At 43.8% G+C, this 19,529-nt stretch overlaps 1 long non-coding RNA gene across 2 annotated transcripts in view; it reads right to left on the bottom strand.

The window, feature by feature from the left end:
- The window catches only part of LOC137230246 (uncharacterized), a 123,202-nt gene that overhangs the window by 15,527 nt on the left and 88,146 nt on the right, over window positions 1–19,529 (bottom strand). The window contains exons 3-4 of one of the 2 annotated variants that reach the window (XR_010946053.1): window positions 8,262–8,397; window positions 494–7,862 (exon numbers count right to left, since the gene is read on the bottom strand). This is a non-coding gene — a long non-coding RNA (uncharacterized lncRNA). Of the gene's footprint in view, window positions 1–493; window positions 7,863–8,261; window positions 8,398–19,529 lie in introns of those variants that run through there. The other variant, XR_010946052.1, reaches the window with a different exon arrangement.

The following is a 19,529-nucleotide window of genomic DNA, read 5'->3' as shown; positions in this document are numbered from 1 at the left end:
GCCATTGGGAGCTCTTTCATTTGGCTCCTGCATTTCTTTGACATTCATCATTGTGGGTTTAGTCTTTGTTTCTCTGAGCACTTCCTTACTTTCTGGCACTACAAGATGCTACAGGTTTATCTTGTATTAATATTTTTCTTGCCCCACTCCAAGAATCAGCAGTCTACTATTTTTTGACGCTTGGATCACTTCCAGTTTTTTGGTTTGGGGCTTTATTTTTTGTATTTCTAAACAAGACTGCAATGAACATCCTTGAGAATATATAAATAGGTATATTTATCTGATATTTCGTTTGAGTTATAAAAGGGCAGAAGCTAGAACTTAGACAAGACCGGTGAAAGGATTTAGACCAAACCTTCCTCTGCGTAGCCACTTTGAAAAATAGTTTTACAGTTTCTATAAAATTAAATATACATTTTCCATATCACTGACAATTCCAGTCCTAGATATTTACCCAAGAGAAATAAAAACATGTCCACCAAAACACTAATACTAAATAGTCATAGCAGCTTTATTTGTAAAAGCCAAAAACAGGGACAGTCTAAATGTCCATCAACAGGTGAATGTATAAACAAATTGAGGTCTATCCAGACAATGGGATACAACTCAGCAATGAAAATAAATAAACCATTGCTCTGTATAACAACATTTTCCAGAAATATCATAAAAATATGTTGAGTGAAAGAAGACACAAAAGAGTACCTTCAATATGATTCCATCTGTATGGAATTCTAGAACAGGTAAAACTATAGGAACAGAAAACAAACCAGTGCCTGGGATGGGGGAGACTGACTGAAAAGGACTCAAGGGAACTTTTGGGGGTGATGGGAATGTTCTATGTACTAGTGGTTACACAAGTTTATACAGTTTTAAGGCACTTAAAATGGGTGCATTTTTTGGTATGTAAATCATACTTTGATAAAGTTGATTAAAAGAAAACAACAACAAAACTGAGCCCAGATTGCAGAAAAAGAACCCAGAGGAGAGGGCAGTAGGCAAGGAGGCCTTCTCAGGGAAGGGGGTAGGGCCTCTTCTGTCTCTCTCACCCACCCTTCGTCACCGAGAGATGCTCATCCTGATTCTTTTTTTAAAAAAATAAATTTATTTATTTTATTTGTTTATTTTTGGCTGTGTTGGGTCTTCGTTGCAACTAGCGGGTTTTCTCTAGTTGCGGTGAGCGGGTCCTACTCTTCATTGCGGTGCGCGGGCTCCTCATTGTGGTGACTTCTCTTGTTGTGGAGCACAGGCTGTAGGCGCACAGGCTTCAGCAGTTGTGGCTTGCGGGCTCTAGAGCGCAGACTCAGTAGTTGTGGCGCGCACGGGCTTAGCTGCTCCACAGCATGTAGGATCTTCCCAGATCAGGGCTTGAACCCGTGTCCCCTGCCTTGGCAGGTGGATTCTTAACCACTGTGCCACCAAGGAAGCCCTCATTCTGATTCTGAAATGTGCCTCTCTCCACTCCTCAAGGATCCCTCATGCTGAATCAGGGCCTGGGCTTGGAGAGGACGCAGGTTGTAGACACATAGAGTGGACCCACCGTACCCAGCAGCCCTGAGGCTGGAGGTGCTTTGTGACACGTCTGTTTGTTGGGGTGCAGGGAAAGGGCTAGAACACACTGGGGCTTAGGCAACTTTGCTGCAAGACACTCCCAAACAGAACTTGATGAAAGTGGGGCTGCCTCAGTGCCTGTGCAAATGGGCAGAGTTCTGCAGGCCTAAAATTGCCTCACCAATGGGTGAGCCCCGAGTCACCCAGCAGCAGTGTGATACCTCTAAGAGGAGGCAGCATTTGGGGCCAGGGAGGACAGCAGGCGCAGTGACACAACAGGAGACCACGGTTTGTGGACTCTGGTCTCAAGGGACATGCCTGGGTGTCCCCCTCCACTCACTGACAGAGGTGGTGAGTGATGACCAGGGCCAGGACTTATGGAAACTTCAAGGGGAACTTTAGCTGTGTGGAAGAGTGAGACATTTGTGAAAGACTAGATCTGCTGTCAGTCAAGCAGAGTTTGAGATCTGAGGGATTTATGTAACGTAAGCTCATTCATTCCTTCGTGAACCTTTGTTGAGGGCCTTCAATGAGTCAGATGCTGATTTAGTCACTGGGGATAAAGCAGGGGCAAAGCAGAAAAGTCCCTGCTATCATGGGACTCACCTTCTCTGACAGTTACATCCTGTCATTTCAGCTGGAGGGAGTGCTTTGAAGAAGACAAGGAAGGGTGAAGGCGGGGGGAGCCACCTCAGGTTGGGTGGGCAGGGCCCCTCTGAGGAGGGAACACTTAAGCATAGTCCTTTGGACCAGTGGGCTGGAGAAGCCTGGAACATACTAGTTACCAGATAAATTCTTAGCAGGGCAATTTCTGGGTCAAAGAGCATAAACATTCTAAGGCTTAAGTTCTTCTCCAGAAAGTTTCCTAGGTTGCCTTTTTAAAGAAAGGGGGAAACACTATGTGTTTTAGGAGTGCTTCAGAGTTTTTTAAATGTGTGTGTGTGTGTTTGTGTGTATGTGTGTGCGATGTCTCCTTTTCCAAATGCCACCCCAGAAGGGATGGTTCAAGTCAGTTCAAGTCTGTCAGACCTAAGATCTTAGGAGCTAAACATCCTAGTAGTTGAAATGGCAGCCAGAAAGGCCTCCACGTGTATCTCAGCTCTAGCACTGACCAGCTCTGGTGTGACTTGGGACAACTTTTGCCGAAAGTTGTGTAAGCCTCAGTTTTCTCATCTGTAAAATGGGCCTTCTAATAATGCTTAGCTCCAAGGGTTATGTGAGGGTCAGACAAGACAACATAAATGAGGTGCTCTGCGGAGTACCCAGTACACAGTAGGTGTTCGTGATTCTTTCTCTGCAAGGGCTCCAGTGCAGTCTCCTAGCCCAGGGTGCTATGCTCCCACAGGACATAGACAGGGTGTAGGCCTGCTCTGTGCCTGCTTCCAGACACCAGATCAATTGTTGTCCACTAAGATTCCCTATCTGGCCAATGTTCCCCACCCAGGTATGAGTTAACCTGACTTTAAAAGATCCTAGATGATGAGCGTGTTTGTGTGTATCTGTGTATTGTGTGATTTTTTTTCTCCTAGGAAGGAACAAGGATTTTTCCACACTCCCCTAAGCGAAACCAGATGAGCAGAGTTAGCTCAAACTTCTCAAAAACAATTCACCTCTGCACTTAGACCAGATATGGAATGTTTCAACCCCAAAGTATACTTGTTGGTGTGTGTGTCTGGAAAACCACAAGTGATTTCGGAAGAGGGTCAGAGTGAAATCATCATGAGCCCAAACACCCTTCAGCTACAGACGGACGTGGCAAGTTTTGATTGTTTGCTTGTGTCTTAAAAAACAAACAAAAAAAACAAACAAAAAACTCAAATGCAAATACAGCCGTTATTTTACCTGTAACTCAGACATGAAACGTTCTGCCTCTGCTCTCTTCACATACTTTATATTGTGCACATCAGCTTCTCACATTTGCTCTCTAATCGTCCACCAGGTCCCCGGACTCAGCAATCACACCTCAGCAGTTCTTTAAACTTAACACGGAAAAACGCGCTGCTGCTCCGTCATCCTCCGCCTACCCCCTCCCCACCTCAGGGCAAGGTGTCCACAGCAAGGATGGGCGCATCTGGAAAGCCCTTCTCAGTTGTCAGTGAGGGCAAGAGTTCCCAAATGCTGATCTGTGAACCAAGCTTCCACCCACCCCTAGTGAGATAAGATAAATAAGAACAATGCAGAGAGGTTTTCGTAAGCTAAATGTATTCCATTTTTAATTCTTAAACAATGTCCTCTTTATTTTTTGTTTTCAAATATTCTTTTATGAAATTTAGTGACAAGAGATGGAGATCAGTTGTGTTGTGTTTTTTTATACTGTTCTTTCTTGGCAAAAGAAAAAGTTGGCCAACTTCATGCTCATCAAAATGTATTTTGAGATTTTCCTAGTCTACAAACCCCTGAAGTCTGGGAATCACCTGGAGAAGGAACCAAGTGCGTGGACAGAAAGAAAATGCATATAAACTGAGTACCTGCCCCATGCTGTGCTCATGAGTCATTTCATCTCATCCTTACAGTAACACTGGGGAGCGAGTGATAGTATTTCCATTTGATGGATCAGGAAAGCAAGGCTTCTAGCGGTTAAGGGACTTGCCCAAGGTCACTCAGCTAGGAAGGGGGAGAGGGAAGGCTGGGATTTGAGCCCAGGCTGCATGAAACTAGATCCGGAGTCCCCTCCTCCACCTCATGTCTATTCCAGAATTCCCAACACAATCGGAGATTCAGAAAAGCATGTAAAATTGAAGTAGGTGTAGGGCCTTATTCAGAAGCAACAGTGAGTAAATACATTCACAGATCAGGAACAACCCTTCCACCCACAAATGAGAGAGAGAGAAAGGGAGAGGGAGGTGAACTATGCTATTCCATGGTAGATGCACTTTCAATAAACACAGTGGGTGAAATTATGAAAGTGTTAAGTGCTGAACAATCAGCAACAAGCTGATTCATAACGCGAAGGGGCAGGGGCGGGTCCTGAGCACATTAACTGCCCTCTTCAGACGCTGAGAACAGGAACTGGACACGGAAGCAGCTGCCCCATTACCAGACAAATGTAGAGAAAGTGACAGTTCAGGGAAAAACAAGAGTGATTAAGGGATGGAAGAATCCATGAGTAAAGATGAAGAAATAATTATGCACAGCTTGGCTAACTCATAAATCAAGGACATTCATTCCATCTACAAACACCAGCAAGGTGAAAAGAATCAAAGAAAGATGGGCTATTTAATGTACATTTAAAAGTGAAACAATGGCTAGAATTGAGAAAGAGCTAGAAGCTGAAAGTCAGGGACACGTGGACTCACTGTGAAAAATCACCTCGGTGGGGGGGTGGGAGAGGGAAGCAGCCAGAACCCCAGGGGGGTTGAGACACCAAGGAGATTGGACAAAGCATCAGATAAGGCACAGTAGGGAGCAGCGCCCCTCTGGGCTGAGACGTGACCTCAGTCTTTTCCCTGCCTTCCTCTTACGGCTTCCACACCTCTCTCCCCCTCCTCCCCTTCACCTCAGGAAGACAGGATGGCAATTTGAGGAGGGAACTGGTGTCAACAAATATCGCAAGGTGTCATAACAGCAGCCCACCACTCGGTTTGATTTGGGACCATGGCAGAGGAGCATTAATTATCCCCCAAGAAACCAGCCCCACAGCAGAACGACCCTGAGGGCAGAGAAGCCCCTCAAGGCCTCTCCCCTGGAGCCTGCAGGGATCGGGTGACCAGGTTTATTTACCCAGAACCAGCTGTCGCAGGATTTACTGCCAGCACACGAGGGGTTCCCCAACACTGCAGACAGAGGAAGGTGACATTTGGGCAGAGTTTGGGCTTCGTCAGCCGCTGGAATCACCTTCTGCCTGAAAGTGCCTTAGCCAGAGAAAGATGGAAGACCAGGGATTCGGTCTCCTTTCCACTGTGATAAAACCATTTGGCCCAACCTGTGAAGAATGAGTTTTTGTCCCGAAACGCCTCACTGAGGAAAAGGGGGCAGGCAGGACAGGAAGCCAAAGGGTCAAATGTGGGTTTGGGAAGAGGCTAGTACTTAAGAGATGTGGAGGGAGCAGGTGAAGGGTGGTGCCTTCTTGAGAACGCACTGAACACCAAGGAAAAAACAAAAAGCAGTGGAGAGATGGAAGAACAGAGAAACCTAGTCGAGGTTGTATTATAAGCCCTCTGGGACCTAATGCCCCCGTTTCTTACATTGTCATGCATATTATTGGCCCTCCACAAAGGTTTGTCATCAACAGTGCAATTAAACAAACATAAGAACAATGCAAAGAATGGAAAGACACAGTGGGCAATGGGACACGGGGGCAAGCTAGGAGCTAAATAAGGCCCATGGCATAAATTACAAGCTTACTGAGGGCAGGGGAATCTGTCTACAAATTCTGCAGTATTTTCTCCTCCACAGAGCTCCAAGCGTTTAAGGGATAAATGACACCAGTTACAAAGTCAAGCGTTTTAAAATAGTGACAACCCCCAAGAGGTGAATTTCAGTCCTTTTTCAATTTCTCTCCTCCGTCTCTTAGTGATTTTTTTTCCCTCATAAAACGAGCACTCCAAGTTTTTAGTCTGATGTGCTTCTCAGAACAGCCTGTTGGCTCTGAATAAGCTAAAGAGAAGTAATATAATAACCCTGGTTTGGAACATCAGGTCCAGCCATCGATTATGTGGCCAAGTGGCCTGGCTAGAGAGTGCTGGACCCTGGGCTCTCCATCTCGGGAGCCATCTTTTCGTGCTTACATCCATTCACCAAACCAGGAGCCAGCAAGCATCAGTGGTGGGCAAGCCACGGTGCTGGCCTTTGGGGAAGAAACCAAAATACACAGGACACTAGAAATGCAGGTCATCGAGGACAGGAAAGGTGTACTATTCATTTTATTTTTTTTGTCCCTCAGTATCTACCACTGGGAAGAAGGACACTGCAAGCCACCATGAGTCATTTACTACTTAGTATAGATGAAGGCTCAGAATGACGTTAGTGTAAGGGTTTTTGAGAGATAGAGACAGAGACAGAGAGAAAGAGAGAGAGAGAAAAATGGAGAGAGGAGGAGGGCATGGGTCCATAGAATGAGGGAGCACAAGCCAGAGTGAGGAGGGAAGGGCCAGACTGGGAAGACTAGAGGAAGCAAGACAATTCATATAACTGCGTTAATTAATTAAACACACACAAGACAAAACTCCCTTACAAGTCACCTTACTGGAATCAAAGATAAAAGATACAAGCCCAGACCCTTGGGGTGTGATTGTGTGCGTGTGATCACACAGGATACAGAAAAATGTGAACAAACATCTATAAAACAATGTGACAATTGTTACAATAAAGTTAAAGAAAGGGATAATGGATGAAATTTTAAAATGAACTGTGGATTCGAAGATGTATTTGTATCCACGATAAATATCCTGATTGTGACGACTGTACTGTAACCCCTGTAAGAGAATATCCTGATCTTAGGAAATATACACTGAAGTATTTCAGGGTTTAAAAGAAAGTGGGTTTTGTTGTTGTCGTTGTTTTTTCCAATAGGCACGTGTATACAACATCTGAAGAGCACACAGGATGAAAGAATGACTCCAGGGGGAGAGGAAGGGAAGGAGGAGAGTAGGGAGGCGCTTCACTGAGGATTTGACCTTTGAGTACAAGGGAAAAGACAGAGGAGTTCATTTGGAGAAGAGGGGTTGGAGAGAGGGCAGGCTAGGAAAAGGTCATGGGCAAAGGTGTGGCATGAAAGCACGGAGGACATGCCCTCCTGGAAACCTTAAAGAGCGAAGCCTACCTAGAGTTTCCAATCTGTGAGAAAGGATGTGGACAACACAGATGGACAAGACTCTTTGGGTCAGTGAAGGGCAGGCTCTGCAGTTGGAAAGTCAAAAGCAATTCCTCAGTAGACACAATTCTCATCTACAAAATAACCACTGTCTGTCTTGTGAGACAGAGCCTATGCCTGTAATGAGTGCAAAAAAGCTCGACTATTTTGAAAAAAAAAAAAAAAAATTAAATCAGGGTCACCTCAGCCAGGAAGCACTCAGAATTGGGTTGGGTAAACTCAGTTTCCCAAACATTTATGAGCAACTTCTGTGTGCACACACTGTGCTGGACCCTGGGGATACAAAGACGGAAAACACATGGTCCCCGCCTTCAAAGTAGATCACAGGCTGGTAATCAAGAAGAGCTTCTTAGACAAAGTGAGTTTTGAGTAGGAGAGCAGGGATGTGGATTGACAATCAGCCAGACCGCCAAGGGTTTGGCTTCTTCAGGCCTGCCACTGACCTCCAGCGGGGGTGTTTGGTCTCTACTGTGGCTGGTACCCAGGCATCAATGCATTGATGCTAGGAGAGAAAGCCAGAATGGAAAGGCTATTTAGAAGCCAGCAGTGGTAGGAAGGGCCTTCTAAATTGGAGATAATTGACCTGTGCTTAGCTACAGTGACAAATCTGTTGGAGGAATATAAAGAAATTAAATTGGTCAAGAAAATTAGAGGCCAATCTCATTTCTTCACCTAGATGCAAAAATCCTAGAAATTGAATTCAGCAGCGTATAAAAAAGATAATGTATTGTGGTCAAGTTAGGTTGATCCTAGGAATACAAGAGTGATTTAACATTAGAAAAGCTATTAATATAATTCACCATATTAATGGATAAAGGAGAAAAACCATATGGTTATCAAAACAAGTGTAGCAAAAAATATTTGCTAAAATTTACCACCAATTCATAATGAAATGTCCTACCTGATAAAGAGCTTTTATCAAATAATTACAGCAAACATCATTCTTCAAGGTGAAAGATTTGAAGCATTGCTTTAAAATCAGGAACAAGACAAAAATGTCCACATCAACTCTTCTTTCCAGCATTGTACTTGAAGTCCTATCCAGTGCAATAATAAAAAAGAAATAAAATGTATAAGTTTTGGAAAGAAGAAATAAGACTGATATCTTTATAGATAATATAATTGCTTATTTAGAAAACACAACAGACTAGAAATTGCTGGAATTAATTTTTAAAAATTTAACAAGGTGGGTGAATAATATAAATTGATTGCATTTCTACCCTCCACCAATAAACAGAAAGCTTTATTTTAAAAGATGTCAGTTATTATAGCAACCAAAATTAAGGTACTTAGGAATAAACATGATGTAAGGTGTGGAAGACCTTTAAAAGAAAAAAATTTACTTCATTGAAAGACATTACATAAGACAAGTAAATGGAGAGATGAGCCACATTCATGGATTAAAAAGTCATAATATGAAAATAACATCAACACTCTTCAAATTGATCTATAGAGTCAACTCAACTCAAGTCCTTATCTCAAGAGGGCTTTTTAAGTAATTTGACAAACTAATTCTAAAATTTATATGGAAGGGAAGAGTCCTAAAAGAAGCCAAGACATTCCTGGAAAAAAGAATAAGGTGGGCTTCCCTGGTGGTGCAGTGGTTGAGGGTCTGCCTGCCAATGCAGGGGACACGGGTTTGAGCCCTGGTCTGGGAGGATCCCACATGCTGCGGAGCAATTGGGCCCATGAGCCACAGCTGCTGAGCCTGTGCGCCTGGAGCTTGTGCTTTGCAACAAGAGAGGCTGCAACAGTGGAGGGCCCACACACCGCAATGAAGAGTGGCCCCCGCTTGCTGCAACTAGAGAAAGCCCTCGTACAGAAACGAAGACCCAACACAGCCAAAAATAAATAAATAATAAAACAGTTCTTTAAAAAAAAAAGAATAAGATGTAAGGACTTTCTCTACTATATATAAAACATACTACAAAGCCCTAGTAAGTAATATAGTGTGATATACGTACAGGGACAGATAAATTGACCAATGGAATTGAATAGAATGCCCCAAAGCAGAACTACACGTATATGGAATCCAGATTTATGACAGAGATGGCACAGCAGACCACCAGAGAAAGGAGACATTATCCAGTATATGGTACACAATTTGTAATTTACATGGGGGAAAAAAAGATGGATTCCTATCTCACACCATATCCAAAAGTAAATTCTGCGTGAATTAAAAGCAAAATGTAGGGACTTCCCTGGTGGTCCAAGACTCCACGCTCCCAGTGCAGGGGGCCTGGGTTTGATACCTGGTCAGGGAACTAGATCCCATAGGCATGCTGCAACTAAGAGTTCACATGCCGCAGCTAAGAAGTCCACATGCTGCAACTAAAACAAAAGATCCTGCGTGCCGCAACTAAGACCCAGCACACAAAATAAATAAATAAATTTTTAAAAAGTCTTTAAAAAAGAGCAAAGTGTACAAGGCAACACTTTAAAATTTTTAGAAGAAAATATAGAACAATTTATCATATCAGGAGAGAGAAGGATTTCTTATACAAGGTACAAAATGTACCAACCACAAAATAAAAGATTGATATATTAGACTATATTAAAAATAAGAATGTCTTTCATCAAAATGTATCTTATAGAAAGTGAGAAGGCAAGCCACAAAGTGGGAGAAGATATCTGTAATGCATATAACTGACAAATGAATAGATAAGAAAATTTTCCTATAGCTGTCTGTACGTTCATTTCCTGGTCTCCTTCAGAACCTTGCTCAAATGTCATGTTTTTCATAAAACCTTCCCTGTCCCCTGTTTAAAAAATTGCAAGCTCACCACCACTCCCTGCCTATTGCCCTTTCCTGCCTTATTTTTAGCTATAACATTTATCATTACCATACATACTATACATGTAACTAAATGATTTGATTGCCTTCTACCCCTCTCCTCAGTAGACTATAAACTCCTAAATGAGACAAGGAATTTTGATCTATTTCGTTCACTGCCTTATTCCCAGCATATAGAAGAGTGCCTGGCACATAGCAGGTACTCAATGAATATTTGTTGACTAAAACTCCTACCAATCAATAATAATAATACCAACAACTCAATAGAAAAAAAAATGAGCAAAAGACTTAAACAGGAATTTCAATAAGAAAAAACACAACTTGTCAATAAACATATAAAAAGATGCTCGAATTTCTTAATAATCAGGGAAATGCAAATTAAGACCAAAATGAGATAGTATTTTATACTTACCAGATTGGAAAACATTAAGAATTCTGACAATACTAAGCGCATTGGCAAGGATGAGGCACACAGGAAACTCTTAATACACCTGCTGGTGGGAGTGGAAATTATTTCCCTCTTTAGAAAACACTTTGAGATTATCTTGTACAGGTGAGCATGTGTGTAGCCTGTATGTCAATTTATCTGTTCTTAGGTTTATACTCTGAAACATTGCCACTCAAAGTACAGTCCACAGACTTGTGCCAGTATGTGAAGGAACGATCTGATACAAGCCAGCCACCTTGAGACAAGTACAGAAATTGACAGTAAGGATTAAGAAAATTTGATAGCAACTTGACACTGCCATTCTATATTTATTTTTTAGACTTTTTTATCATGGTAAAATATACATAACATAAAATTTGACCGTTTTAATCATTTTTAAGGGTACAGTTCAGTGGCATTAAAAGTACATTCACACTGTTGTGCAACCATCACCACCATCCATATCCAGAACTTTTTTTTTTCATCTTTCCAAACTGAAATTCCACACCCACTAAACAATAAATCTGTATTCCTCCTGCACCCCCAACTCCTGGCAACCATTTTTTCTGGCTCTATGAATTTGACTACTCTCGGTATCTCATACGAGTGGAATATCATACAGTATTTGTCCTTTTGTGACTGCCCTATTTCTCTTTAGCATAACGTCCTCAAGTTTCACCCACATTGTAGCATGTGTCAGAAATGCTTTCCTTTTTAAGGCTGAATAATATTCCATTGAATCTATGTACCACCTTCTGTTTATCATTCATCCATTGATGGACACCTGGGTTACTTCTGCCCTTTGTCTATTGTGAATAATTGCCCTACTATATTTATTGAAATATAATTTATGCCTGTTGAATATAACAATTAAAACTGGGCTTTCTGTTTGTATGTCTTTGAATTTTTAATAATCTCATTTTCCAAGTAATTCGTTTTTATGGTATTTTACAAAAATAATCTGTGACAGATTGGAAATTTTTCTAAATCTACCCACAGATAGTTCAAGGAGCACAACCCTGGAGCAAGGGTTTCCAAACTTTTCTAACACCCATGAAAAGAAAAACTCCACATCACAGCCCAGGACACATAAACATAACTGAAACAAAAGTTTCACAAAACAATACTTAACCATTTCCACAGGAAATGCACTACGGTAGTTATTGCTCTGTTTTATATTTTTTTGCGACACGCGGGCCTCTCACCGCCGTGGCCCCTCGCGTTGCGGAGCACAGGCTCGGGACGCGCAGGCTCAGCGGCCATGGCTCACGGGCCCAGCCGCTCCGCGGCATGTGGGATCCTCCCAGACCAGGGCATGAACCTGTGTCCCCTGCATCGGCAGGCGGACTCTCAACCACTGCGCCACCACGGAAGCCCCATATTTTTTTTAAAATCCTGGTTGAATCTATTAAATTGATTTCACAGGCCACTACAAATCATGAATCCCAGTAGGAAAGCCAGTGCTCTTGAGAAATTCTTGCACATGTGTGTCAGGAGCCATGTAAGAGAATATTCCCAGTAGCATTTATTCGTGTAAAAAAAATAAATAAATAAATAAGGAAAACAACCCAAACATCCATCAATAGGAAGCTAAATGAATAAATTGTGATATATTCACCTAATACAATATTACTGGGGCTCAATCAATGTTTATTGAATGAATTAATAAACAGCTGTGAAAATGAAGTACAGCCACATGGAGCAGTTTGGCTGAATCTTAGAAATACAATGTGGAGTGGACAAAGCAAGTCACAGTTGATTCTATACTGAACAAAACTATTTTTAAAAACCTAAATAAGGGCTTCCCTGGTGGCGCAGTGGTTGAGAATCTGCCTGCCAATGCAGGGGACATGGGTTCGAGCCCTGGTCTGGGAAGATCCCACATGCCGCAGAGCAACTGGGCCCGTGAGCCACAATTACGGAGCCTGCGCGTCTGGAGCCTGTGCTCCGCAACAACAGAGGCCACGATAGTGAGAGGCCTGCGCACCGCGATGAAGAGTGGCCCCCGCTTGCCACAACTAGAGAAAGCCCATGCATAGAAACGAAGACCCAACACAGTCATAAATAAATAAATAAATACATTAAAAAAAAAAAAAAGCGAGCAAAAGTAAACACTATATTGTTTAGGGATCCATGCATGTGATAGGACTACCCTAAAAATCAAAGGAACAATAAACACAAAATTCAGGACAGAAGTTACCTCTGGGGAGTAGGGAGAGGGTTGGATCAGGGAGTTCACAGTAGCTTAACAGAATTGGAAATGTTATTAAGTCGGGTGGTTTACAAATGTTCATTATTATGCTTTGTACTTAGATATACATTGTATATATTCTTTTATCTATCAAATGTTTTTTAAAAGATAGAAATGAAGTTGATGAAATTGGAGGACAGAGAATTCTAGCCACATTGCGCAAGCCATTGATATTTAAAAATATCAGTAAAATAGGGCCCCCTGATCTTCTTCCAAGAGTGTGAAAAAAATAGCTGATAAGCTTTTTTTCAGACTGAAAAGAAGGGTATCCAGACAAGGTGTTGAATTGGCTATCATTTCCCATTATAGAATAACTGCTCCAGTTTCCTTACATCCATCCACCAAACTCCCACCCCCTAACTGTTTCCAACAACCATGGAATGTTCTTCTGCATCCCTGACTGTTGGTTGCTCTTAGAATTCTGGGTTAGGGGTCTTGGGGAGGCAATAGAAGAAGACTACAGCCCCTCAAGGGTAGGGGCCAAGCTTTATTCATCTTCATGTTTATAATTTTCAGCCCAGTGCCTGTGCAGAATAAGTACTGGATAGTTCTTTCCTGTACAACTGAATGAGGCACCGAATGAAAGAATAAATGACTATTGCAATTAAGCTAAGGATGCTATACCATTTCTGTCACTGCTGATAACATGAGATTATTTCAGCCTGCTCTGACTCATGATCTAACCTGAGACATGGTAATGGGCGTGGCTTCCCCAAAGGTATTTATGAATTAAAGATCTGAGGGAGAAGGTAAGATGAGGTCCCAGGATAAAAGTGGGGAAGCAGTCGCCTTTAAAATAAAAATGAGAAATCTTGGGAATTTTTAAAGCCCAGTTGGGCATATTGGTAAGCTAGTGATTATCTTTTTTATCCCCACTTTAATTTTTATCGTGGTTAATCCCAGAGTGTCATGAGCAGAGTACAGTGGTTAACATAACGGCATTGTCTGGGTTTGAATCCAGATTCCTCCACTTCCTGGGGAAGCTTGGGCAAATTACTTAACCTCCCTGTACCTCAGTTTTATCATCTGTAAATGGAGATAATAATAGCACCGACACAGAATTGTAATGACAAAAAATGATTCAGTGAGTATATAGTCATAAAGAGAACAGCGCCTAGCACACAGCAAGCACGCTATCAGTGTTGTTAAATAAAATCTTCACCTAGATCGACAAATACACTCGTGTGCCCACGTGCCTCCTGTACTCTTAGGGTTAGTTGCCGTGTGGGTACTCAGACTTTTACTGTGACAAAACAATTTCTGTGGCCTTTTCCGTGGAAAGCCCTTGAGAGGTTTCATCTTTATGGACCTTTGCTATAGGACCCTTTGCTTAATTAGCATCCTTGAAGTCCTGTTGTTGGTACCTTCTAAGATTGTCTTTAATATATACATAGATTCCTGACATGCTGCCTTCATAATGCCTGTCCCACCATTCTTTCTTTTCCCTTCTCTCTCTCTTTCTCTCTGCTTCCTCTGCCCTCTTGGACTGTTGGCAACAGCCTCGTAACAGATTTCCATTCCTCTAGTCTTTGTTTCTGCCAGTTCATCCTTGGCCCCAGGGACACATTAAATCTTCCTCAAACAACCGTTTGCACACATCATTCTCACCCACCCCCTCTGCTCAGAATCCTCCACTCCTTTGCCACCGTGTACAAATTCCTTAGCTTGACTATCAAGACCTCTAGTGCGAATTTAGCCTTGCTCTCCCACTTTATCTTTCTCTATCTGCCTTTACAAACTTTTTTTTTTAGGCAACCAAATTAGCCTATTAGTTGCTCTATACCGGTCATGCCTATACCCACCCAGGCAACACCATTTCTTCCACTCCCAAGCCTGGAATGCTCTTCTCGTGACTTCAGAGCCTGGGGAAGACACTCTAAGAGGTAAGAGAAGGGCATCAAAATGGAGATGGGGGAATATCAAAAGCAAATTTTATGTTTCTAACTTGTTCCCTGACTTGGTCGTGATCCCAGGAATGGGAGAAGGATTCTCTCCCTCTTCCTCCTTCAAAAAAGGCACAGAGCATGGAGGTTAAGGGCATGGGCTCTGGCTCTGTTGTTTCCTGGCTGTGCCTCAGTTTTGCTCATCTGTAAAAGGAAGCTAGAAACAGCACCCTCTGGAGTGGATGTGGTGATGAGCCACACAGGTCCCCCTTCAAGGCTGAGATCCGTATTCTCCCAGCTGTGAGAGTGTTGGCTGCCCACTGCTCGCACGGAGTCCCTTCCAGGAATTGCCCTTAATCAAAGGGAGCTGCACCACCCAAGATGATGCCCTCTCTCTGGGGCAGCCTGCAACCAGTGAGGGGTCAACAGTGGGTACAGAAGCCTGGCCTCTTTGCCTTAACTGGACAACTCTAAAGGGCCATTCCAGCTTCTAATCTCCCCATAAAGTTCACTGAGGCCTCTGTTGTGACTGCACCAGAGCCCAGCTTCTCTCTCTGCCCAATCCAGCTTCCTTTCCTTCCCCTCACAGGTGTTGTTCCCAAAACTACTCCTCAATAGACTACACGCATGCAAATATCTGCTTCAGAGTCTGTTTCCCAGGAAACCTGACCTACAATGGTTGGTCTAAGAAAACAGTCCCAAAAATGAGACTTTGGAAGAGGATCACTTGCTGCCTGACTGGCTCTGAGGACCTCATGACTAATGGTAGGTCAACAGTGAGAGCACCGGGCATGTGGTTAGGGTGCAACTGCTAAAATTTTCAGTGGTGATGACCTGGGATGGGACACAGTTGGACATTAATGCACTGGCGGTGCAGCTTATCAAGTGTTTGAGAGCTTCTGGTAGAACTATTTGTAAAGACTGTAGAATGAGATGGCTGTTGCTGGGGGTTAGGGGAAGGGCAGTGGATTGATTCACTGAAGAAAGACAACGAAAGGCCCAGAATGATTAATCACCAATATAAGGCAAAGTGTAAAAGCTTGAGGGCAGCCTATATAAGGTAGCATAGAAAGAGACTCTTAGCTCCTGTACCAGAGGGCAGAGGATCAGGCCCAGAACTTAATTATAAGAAGATTGAATTCTCAACACTAGCAGAGCTGATTGGAAAGATCTGGGGATCTGATTGGAAAGAATGGGACCCTGAGACTCTCATGAGGCTGAAAACCAAGATATTGGTCAGGGTTGCAGTCATCTTGAGGTTCAACTAAGACTGGAGCACCTGCTTCCAAGATCACTCTCATGGCTTTGGCAGGCCCTAGAAGATCCTTTTCTAAGCTCATTCCTGCAGTTGCAGGTAGGCCTTGGGACCTTGCCATGTATCCTGAGTGTCCTTACAACACAGCAGCTGGTGATCGGAGACAGAGACAGAGAGAGAACCAGAGGGTCTCCCGAGACAGAACCTACAGCCTCTTTGGAGGCTAATCTTGGAAGGGCCATCCCATCATATCTGCCGTTTTCTATGCATTAGAAGCAAGCCACAGGGTCTGCTCCATGCACCAGTAGAGAAGAGTACACAAGGGAGTGAGTGCTGGGGGCGGGGATCATTTGGGGACCATCTTTGAGTCTGCTTCCCACAACCTAGCAGGCCTTTTCAGGTGCTAGAGACGACATGTTCTACACTTGAGGACATTGCTCTGACCCATTTACTTAGTGACAAGGAAGACTGTCAGCTTTCAGTGGGGCCCAGAGCACAAAAGGGCTCTGCAGCAGGTGCAGGCTGTGGTGCAATTGCCTCCATGGTATTCAAGGCATCTATGGCGGGACGAGACACTGTGTGGAGTTTGTGGCAAAAGCCCCAAGAAGAATCCCAACTTAGCCCCCTGGGGCTCCGGAAGAAGCCCACGCCATCTGTCACAATGGTTTTTGCCCATTCAAAAACCAGCAACCACTGTTCTGTTGAGCCCTGGGAGACGCAGAGCATCTGATTAAGGGACATTAAGTGATCTTGCATCCAGAGCTGCCCATCACAAGATGGGTTCTGTCAGATCCACTTAGTCATACAGTCACATGGGCTCAGAGCTCTCCATCATCAGATGCAAGTGGTATATCCAGACACTATGTCCACAGCAGAGGAGGTGTGTGGTGGGTATCAGAACCAGTGGAGAAGCAGCAAGTGGGGAGAGGGCACCTGGGAGAAAAGTCTCTGTTCTCTGTATGTTGAGGGTGGCAGCAATGAATCTCCCTTTCATCTACCAGCACCACTCCCCATTCCATCATAATTGTCTAATAATTTTGAGATTCATCTAAAATATGAGAATTGGGGTCTGAGAGTGACACTGAAGCCCAGCTTTCACAAAACTTGCTTAGCAAAGCAAAAGGTGTTTCCCAAGTTGGATCTCATTCTTCCTGCTTGGACAACCCCTGCAGCTGTGTAAAGACACCCTGAGTCTCCTTGTTCTCTCCTTCTCCAGTCCTTGAGGGGTATCCCAAAGCCCCATTCCACCCACATCCTCCTCAACCTGACCCTTCATTTTCTTAAGAGCCTTACCAGGTCCCACATCTATCCAGGTTGTGAGGTCCCAAGAAACAAGGCAGCAGGCCGGCACACACTGACCCACTGACCCAGAAGAGCATCACAGTCCACTCACTCACCCCAGCTCATCTTGACAGAAAAGGGCTCCAGTCTTGCTGAAGGAGGCTAGCTTTCCCATGATTCTTCCTTACTCCAGGCAGGAGTCTTTGGTTGCAAGCAACAGAAACAAACTTTGGCTAACTTAAGCAAGGCGATGTATTGGGAGGGTGGGGCCAGTTCACAGAATCAAGAGACAGCTGAGAATGAGGCTGAAAGAGTTGGGAACAATGACAGCCACGACATCCTGGAATAGGAGCTAATCAACCATCTTGTTGGGGCTGCTTCTTGCACAATGTTACGCTGCCCTTCTGTTATTTTGGTTAAGATCCCAAGTCTTTGAATCTGATTGGCTTGGCTTGAGTAAAATGCCCTCTCCTTTGCCACCTTGATTGACAACGCAACTGAGACTGGAGCAGAAGCAACTGCCCAAAACAGAAATTGGGGCTCTTATCAAAAGAAGGGCGCAGGGCTTCCCTGGTGGCGCAGTGGTTGAGAGTCCGCCTGTCGATGCAGGGGACACGGGTTTGTGCCCCGGTCCGGGAAGATCCCACACGCCGCGGAGCGGCTGGGCCCGTGAGCCATGGCCGCTGAGCCTGCGCGTCCGGAGCCTGTGCTCCGCAACGGGAGAGGCCACAACAGTGAGAGGCCCGCGTACCGCAAAAAAAAGGAAAAGAAGGGAGCAGAATGTTGGGCAACCAAAAACTATGTGCATTCAAAACACCCCCAGTCTCTCCCCACTTGCACAATTTACTTGTCTACCAAGATTCCGAGTGCTGTGTGTGAAAAGTTGGCAGAACCGTAAACTAAACCTCATGATAGGCAGGATTGAAATCAGTGGAAGGAAGCTCAGTTTCAGGAGAATTTGGGCTTTTTGGATCAGAAGACCATATTCTAGTCCCAGCACTGCTACTAATTGTGACCTCTGTTTCTTCATCTAAGCAATGGGGTAGGCAGTGATCTATCCAGCAGGTCATTATAAGCATCAAAATAGTGCGGCTTCCCTGGTGGCACGGCACAATGGTTAAGAATCCGCCTGCCAATCCAGGAGACATGGGTTTGAGCCCTGGTCCGGGAAGGTCCCACATGCCACAGAGCAACTAAGCCTGTGCGCCACAGCTACTGAATCCCGCATGCCCTACAGCCCATGCTCTGCAACAAGAGAAGCCAACACAATAAGATGCACATGCACCACAACAAAGAGTAGCCCCGACTCGCTGCAACTAGAGAAAGCTGGCACGCAGCAACGAAGACCCAACGCAGCCAAAAATAAATACATAAATAAATTTATTTTAAAAAAATGATAGCGTGCTTGAAGGCACTTCGAAGGCTGTTAAACATGCAAACTTGAGGGACTGTTATTGGTCGTTTGGGTTTTTCTAATTTACTTTGCAGATCACGTCATATTGACTACTTAACCTGAGATTGCATTTGGCCAGAAGCAGTGCAGTTCTGACCTTAGCTGGCAGACAGGCTGCAGTGAAGCGAGAGGAAGGAGAGAGCTCTGCAGGTAATGCAGTGGGCAGTCTTATTTCAGCCTATTTTGCAATGCAATGATCTTGAGGAAATATCAGGATGCAGTTCATAGAGAGTTCTTACTAACTCAGAAAAATCAACTCCAGCGAGAGTCAAGAAATAGAAAACTGCTAGAGTGTAGGAAATAGCCATTTGCAAGAACACATCAGATATTCAATATTCAACACAGTGGCAATGTAGCATATGCGTTCAGAACACGAGATTTGAGTCATGAAGACCTGAGTTTGAACTCTAGTCCCATCCCTTGCCTCATCTATGTGAGTACAGTAATAATCCATTAAACAAATATTTATTGAGGACTTATTATATGCCAGGCATTATTTTAGGCACTGATGATATAATGGTGAACAATATAGATGACAAACCCCTGCTGCCCTCGTGGCCTTTCCTTTCCAGTGGGAGAAGAAAGTAAATAAAGAACCAAAAAAGGTAAAATATATGGTATATCAGGTAGTAATAAATGCTATGGAAGAAATAAAGCAGAGAAGGAAGCCATTGGGGTGACTGGGGAAGAGTTACTATAATCTATAGCGTGATTAGGTGACAACCCAGTGGTGACACTTGATGTGATGGTGACATCTGAACCAAGAGTTGAGAGAAGCAAAGGACTGTGCTAGGCAGGTGTCTGGGGGAAGATTATTCCAAGCAG

The sequence above is a fragment of the Pseudorca crassidens genome, chromosome 9, assembly GCF_039906515.1.
Source record: "Pseudorca crassidens isolate mPseCra1 chromosome 9, mPseCra1.hap1, whole genome shotgun sequence".
NCBI classification, from domain to species: domain Eukaryota; kingdom Metazoa; phylum Chordata; class Mammalia; order Artiodactyla; family Delphinidae; genus Pseudorca; species Pseudorca crassidens.
The sequence above is the reverse complement of the archived record's forward strand: the minus strand, read 5'-3'. Positions and strand labels throughout refer to the sequence as shown.